This window comes from Sminthopsis crassicaudata, chromosome 4 (assembly GCF_048593235.1).
Source record: "Sminthopsis crassicaudata isolate SCR6 chromosome 4, ASM4859323v1, whole genome shotgun sequence".
Taxonomy (NCBI): Eukaryota; Metazoa; Chordata; class Mammalia; order Dasyuromorphia; family Dasyuridae; genus Sminthopsis; species Sminthopsis crassicaudata.
In genome coordinates this window covers 344,917,515-344,924,499 of record NC_133620.1, presented here as the reverse complement: position 1 = coordinate 344,924,499, position 6,985 = coordinate 344,917,515, and the positions used below count along the sequence as shown (strand labels likewise).

Sequence of the window (6,985 nt, the reverse complement as noted above, 5' to 3'; positions counted from 1 at the left end):
ATGCACAGATTCAGCTTCTGGTCTTCACAGTGAGAATCAATTTCTTTCATTGAGAAAGATGCCTAATAAGCATGACAACTGAAATATCAACTCCCTCATTTTAGAGATGGGGAACATGAGATTACACAGAGGTGACTTCTCCCAAAAATTTCCCTGAGAATTAGACATATGTGACAATATAAGCAAAAATTCAGAGATGAGAAAGGACAAAGCTTTTAAAGTGAAGCGCCCCCTGTACAAAAGGATTTGGGATGGCTCTAAGGAGCTTGTTGATAAAGCTGGTTGGGTAGAAATCTGTTTTTGTTGTTTGTTCTTCTTTCTCAGATGATCAATGGCATCAGGAGGGCCATGTCTTGACTTGCAAGTGAATCAGATTTAACAGAGGGAGAAGTGAGCAAGGTCATCAGCCTCACTCTCTCCTCCAGACATTGAAGTCCAATGCCAAGACACAGGTCAAGATCACTGGTGATGGACCAGCATACACTGGGAGACCTTGATCTTTTTAAGCTCAGGTCTTTCTCAGGTCTCAGGTGGGATGAGGCAATGCCCATTCAGTGATTAATGGCTAGGTATGAATTCAGGCAAAAGTCTGCCCAGTTTGTCTTCACACAAAAAAATTCAGTCTCAGAGAAGAAGGCCCTCAGAGATTCTGGCCAGAAGATAGAAATTTTTCATTTGTTTGCCTCTGATGTCTAAAAATTAAGGGTCATGCCTTTAAGAAATAGTGTTAAAGGTAAAGACTTTGTTCAGAAAGTCTTATAAGGGATGAGATGCACTATGCAGGACGGTGAGCCATCCAGATACGCCTCTTGGCTTTCAAGAGTCACTGAAACCATAGTGGAACTACTGATATTTGAATTTGGCTGCAGCTGCCACTACTCTACCTGATACTTGGAGGGGAGCAGCCTGAGACCAAGACAAGAGCCCTGTCTGGACAGACCAGTCCTGGTTGAAGTTTCCATTTGGGAGAATTAAAAGAGACACTTATTTGCCTGCTCCTGCTTCTCTTCCCTCCTTGCCCAAGAAAACATAGTAAACACAAAACTTACCATTTCTTCACAGTATGTTAATACCTCCTACCTCTCTATCTTTTGAATTAACAGAATATTTTCTCTCTTGTCCAGTAGCCCCACATATTCCGTGGGGAGATAGAAACAAGGAGAAAAGAAAAACAAATTACCTCTAACAGTTATGTACAGCCAAGTAAAACAAATTCCTTCCTTGATTGTATATATATATATATATATATATATATATATATATATATATATATATATATATATATATATATATATATAAACAACTATGTTTCATTTTGCACACTAAATCTGCCACTTTTCTGTCAGAAGGTGGATACTTTGCTTCATTGTTATCCTTCAGAACAGCTGATCAGCAGTGTTTTTTGTAGTGATCAGAGTTCTTACTGTTTTTAGAGTTTCTTGTTTTTATAATGCTCTTATTAACAAATAATTGCTCTTATTAATTGTACATATTTTCTCCCTGTTTTGCTCATTTTCTTCTTTATCAGCTTATACAGTTCTTCAGAATGATTAATTTGTAAGATATTGATGGTGTAGTATAAATTGTTTTGGTCCCTCCCATTTATCTGCATCTATTTATATAATTCTTTACATATCTTTTCAAAATCATGTATTTCTTCATTTCTTATAGCACATTCATCTACTGCAACTTATTCAGTGATTCCTTTTTGGGGGCATTGATAGATATCCTTTTAGTTTTTGGGATTTCTTTTTTTGGTGGATAGAGGTGCCATCACACATAAAAAAATCTGCTCTAAGTATTTTTTTTTCTGTCTTGTTTTTTGTCTGGTTTGTTGGGGCTGTGGAAGTGCTGGAGCCATCTGCACTATACTATGCTCCACTCTAACCAAGGTGTGACAAAACTTTCCTGTCGACCTCTATGTTGTAAATTAAGGGTTCCTTACTGGTAGAACCTATAAAAGAAGATTCTATCCACCTCCAGAAAAAGAACTGAAAAATAGAAATGTGTGTAGCATGGATGTGTGTGTGTGTGTGTGTGTGTGTTATGTGTATGAAATGGTGCTTTTCTCATAAAAACCATTTGGTACTGGCTAAGAAATAGACTGTTGATCAGTGGAATAGATTAGGTTTACAGGACAAAATAGTCAATAACATAGCAATCTAGTGTTTGACAAATCCAAAGACCCCAACTTTTGGGATAAGAATTCACTATTTGACAAAAACTTCTAGGAAAATTGGAAATTAGTATGGCAGACACTAGGCGTGGACCCACACTTAACACTGTACACCAAGATAAGATCAAAATGGGTTCATGATTTAGGCATAAAGAATGGGATTATAAATAAATTAGAAGAACATAGGATAGTTTATCTCTCAGATTTGTGGAGGAGGAAGGAATTTGTGACCAAAGAAGAACTAGGGATCATTATTGATCACAAAATAGAAAATTTTGATTATATCAAGTTAAAAAGCTTTTGTACAAACAAAACTAATGCAGACAAGATTAGAAGGGAAGAAATAAACTGGGAAAATATTTTTACAGTTAAAGGTTCTGATAAAGGCCTTATTTCCAAAACATATAGATAACTGACTAATTTATAAGAAATCAAGCCATAATCCAATTGATAAATGGTCAAAGGATATGAACAGACAATTTTCAGATGATGAAATTGAAACTATTTCTACTCAAATGAAAAGGTGTTACAAATCATTATTGATCAGAGAAATGCAAATTAAGACAACTCAGAGATACTACTACACGCCTGTCAGTTTGGCTAAGATGATAGGAAAAGATAATGAATGTTGGCTACCTTCAGCAAATTTCCATCCACAGTGGAGTAAGGATCTTCTTCACAATTTCAATGCAGAAAAGAGTGCTTCTGGTCATTTACAGACCACAGCACAATTCTAAGCTCATACCACCTTGAAAGAACTGAAAACTTACAGGTCCCAAGAAAAATCTTTCAGAGCAGCTGCACAAAAACCTTGAAGCTTGGGAAAGTACACCATTCATCCTGGAAGCAGATCCCTACATTGAGAGACGGAGAGACGAGAGATGAGAGAGAGAGAGAGAGAGAGAGAGAGAGAGAGAGAGAGAGAGAGAGAGAGAGAGAGAGAGAAAGAAAGAAAGAAAGAAAGAAAGAAAGAAAGAAAGAAAGAAAGAAAGAAAGAAAGAAAGAAAGAAAGAAAGAAAAGAAGAAAAGAAAGAAAAGAAAGAAAGAAAGAAAGAAGAGAAGAAAAGAAAGAAAAGAAAAAAAAGAAAAAAGAAAAGAGGAGAGAGGAGAAGAGAGAAGAGAGAGAGACAGAGAGAGAAGAGAAGAGAGGAGAGAGAAAGAGAGAGAAAGAGAAAGAGAAATAGAGAGAGATAAACAGAGAGAGAAAGAAATAGAGAGAAATAGAGAGAGATAAACAGAGAGAGAAAGAGAGAGAGAGAGAAACAGAGAAAAAGAGAGAGAGAGAGAAACAGAGAAACGAAAGACAGAAGCAGGCAAAGACACAGAATCATAGAGACAGAGACAGAGAGACCCCCAAAATAAGCAGAATAGTGGGAAGAACACAGCTTGGGAGCCGGGAGATCGGATTTTTAATTCCAACTTTGCCACATACCTATCTCTGTGACCTTGGGCAAATCATCCTTCTCTCAAAGACTCAGTTTCTTGCATTGCAAAATGATAATAGCAGCTAGCTATAGTGTATATAGCACTTAACATTTTGAAAGGCTCTTCACAAATATTATCTCATTTCTTCCTCATCCTTACCTCACAGCTAGGGACCATTATTATCTTACTTGGGTGGCTCCAAAAAGTGAGGTTGAGAATGGTTAGATGGTTTACCTAGGATCCACAGAACTAGTAAGTTTCTAAGGGGGGCTTTAAACTTATGTTTTCCTGCCTCCAAATCCAGTGTTCTAGGCATTTATTGAGTTAACTAGCTGCAAAAAAATGAGAAGAGGACTAAATTATCTCAAAGGTTCTTCCACCTCAGACATACTTTGGTTTTTTGCCATTGGAGTACAGTGTCTGTATATAGAATGGGGTGGGGGATGGGAATAGAGAATGACTTTCCTGATTCCTTCTCATCATTTGCATTGTTTGTATGGATCAGGGACTCTTGTAATAACCAAAATAAAACTGATTACAGCCATGGGCCAGGATTTGTCCAATTGTTTATGCAGTCAGCCTGAACACCAGAAAGGTACCAAGAAGTTCTAGAGACAGTTTTTGGAATATTCAGAACAGCTTTTACAATAGTATACTCTCACCATGGGCATCACCTGCTTTACTAAAGTCCTAAAGCTTCAGCTCCCCCTGCCTCCTATACCATTTGATTCCCTCAATTATACCATAGCCACATCTCATGGATCCCACAATCCACAGATTCAGAGACACAAATCCAACTTCTTATATTTTCATTGAAAAACAGGGGCAAGGATCTTGTCATGGATAAGTCTTAGTGTAATCGTATACAAAATAGGAAATTCTATCTGCCCTGTCTACATCACGAACAAATCACATAAGAGCTATGCAATCATTGTGTAAATTGGAAGGAAACAACTTATAGAGCGAAACCCACAGAGCGACAAAGAGACTGATTTTTGATTTAGCTTTATTAAGCCTGCTTCAGGGATGATGATAGAATTCTGTGGCTCAGCTTCTGCTGGAGCTAGGGGAGTGAGGGTCAGGACTGCCTGCAGGGTCTGGATAAAGGGAGAGGCAAATGAGGCAGGAGCAGAGAAGCTTCAGCTGATGGCGTGTCCTGTAAGAGAAGAAAAGGGATAGGTGGGAGCTAGGTCAAAGGCAAAGGCTCTCCCAGTTAGTATGATACCTTGTCCCCTTCTCCAGAGACTGCTCATATTCTTTTCTAAGGGATCCTGATCCTGGCCCTAAGAGTTCTGCTGCTGTAACATCACCTCCCTCCTTCTCCCATCCCTTTTATTGCCTACTTCTGGAAGGCATGTACACACACACACACACCCCTACAGATGGCTGCATTCACACTCCCCCTCCCCGCCACACACATACATTATACCCTCCTTGCCCCAATCTGGAGAAGTTCAGAAATTGGGAGCTTTTGGTACCTGAGAATACTATAGCAGAACCATCTACTGCAAGATATCCACTCCATCCTGGTAGAATCGCTGATCCGCCGCTCTCTTCCCATACCTGCAGAGCAATGTGGGAAATACATCCAGAGCCAGAGCTGTCCACCCCCTGCCCCCACCTGTGAAGACCTGGCTCACACGAACAAACATAATGTCACAAATTCAGACATACTCATTAGACACAGAGAGATCCCCTGCAGCCTAAGCCCTATCTGGCAGAGAAAGCTGGGATTTGAACTGTTTATTTGGTAGAGAAGTGAATTGTTAAGTGGAAGTTTGTCTCCAGGATCAGAATCAATAAGAATTTGTGGGTTTTTTCCCACTGTGTCTGCATAAATTTGGTCACATTAACATGAAGTCTCACTGCTATGAAAAGTAGTCCATAGTCACATTTATTCACATACATCTAAGAGCAAACTCTACATATCCCCAGAATGCAAAGTTGGAAAGGACCTCCATGAGTACCCTTGCAGCCCACCCCTTTGCAACAAACCACCTAAAGCCTCTTCTTTCCAGCCTCCTGTCCAGGAGGAACTTACTGTCTTCACTACCTCACATTTATGTCTGCAAAACCAGAGAGCCCAGCTCAGTCTGCACTGACCACTGAGACACTTACGCACCTGGGCCGGGTGAGCCTATCGATATATCTTCGCATCTCAGCAGCATACTTGGCCATCTGCTCTGGGGTAGCATCATCTCCAGGGTAAACTGGCTCCTGGGGAGCCCTCTGAGCACTCAAGAGAGCCACACAGCAGGAGAGGAGCAGAAGAGAGAGCCAATATCGAGGGGCAGCCATCTGAGGAACAAAGGATGAGAGAGAAGAGTCAGAAGGGAAGGCCAGGGGAGGAAGCAGAAGAGAAATGGAGAGAAAGAAGAAAAGGAAAGGGGAGGAGAGGGGACAGAGGAAAAAAAGATGTTAGGATAAGGGAGAAATGAACAGAGCAAGGCAGAAGAGAACAGAGAAAAGGAAAGAAACAGCTAAAAGGAGGGACAGGGAAGAGAGGGATACAGAAAGGAGAGGAGAGGGAGACAGAGAAACAAAGAAAGAGATAAGCAAGAGAAAGAGGTAGACAGTCCAGAACAGAAATTGAGAGAGACAGAGATGAGAAAGACAGATACAGACAGAAAAAGACACAAACAGAAACAGAAAGACACACAGAGACAGAGAGAGAGAAAAGAGATACAGAGAAAGACAGAGACAGACTAAGAGATGGGGAAAGAGAGACGAAGAACAAGAGACAGACCAAGCCAGAAAGAAACAGAGAGGGAGCAATGCAAGAATGTTCCAAATGCCAAGAGAACACCTGGCAAACTGGATACTCTATGATCATTCCAAGGAGAGACTAAGAGCAGAACTGCCAGTCCCCTGACTCCTCTGATATCTCACTCATCTTCTCCCCTCAGCTCCCATCCAGCCTCCCTCCCCAAAGAACTTCTTACATGACCAGGGCCTCCATTATAGGACAACACACTCGTGCACGCACCCTCCCTGTCTCAGGGGTAGAACATAACTGCTTTGGGTCTTTATCCAGGACACTGAAATCCAAAGAGCACCAACAGCATTTACTGGCAGCCCTTCAGCAAGCAGGGTGGAAACAACTGAACTAAGTTCTCAGAGAGCAAGAATAATTTGTTAAAAACAGAAAGCAGCAAGGTAGCCCAAGCCCACTTCCAAAGATAATATGCCCCAGAGGGCCCTGCTCATCGAGCCCTCAGACACGAGTCTCCCTAGTGAAATGGCCTTGAGGAGTCCCAGTAACTCTGCCCAACGTCCTGGCATTCTGCCTTGTGCATTCTTCCTCAACAGGGCAGGACTCTCAGTTGTATCCCAGTGAATTGGTCCTGAAATTCATCTGGGGTTTGCGTTATGGAGTTTGTCCTC

General features: G+C 40.9%; 1 long non-coding RNA gene across 1 annotated transcript; it reads right to left on the bottom strand.

The window, feature by feature from the left end:
* Window positions 1-4,620: 4,620 nt before the first annotated feature.
* Window positions 4,621-6,728, bottom strand: LOC141541328 (uncharacterized). The gene is made up of 4 exons (XR_012481748.1): window positions 6,544-6,728; window positions 5,724-5,899; window positions 5,080-5,164; window positions 4,621-4,757 (listed from the first exon to the last, which is right to left on the bottom strand). It is a non-coding gene; the product is annotated as an uncharacterized LOC141541328 (long non-coding RNA).
* Window positions 6,729-6,985: the final 257 nt, after the last annotated feature.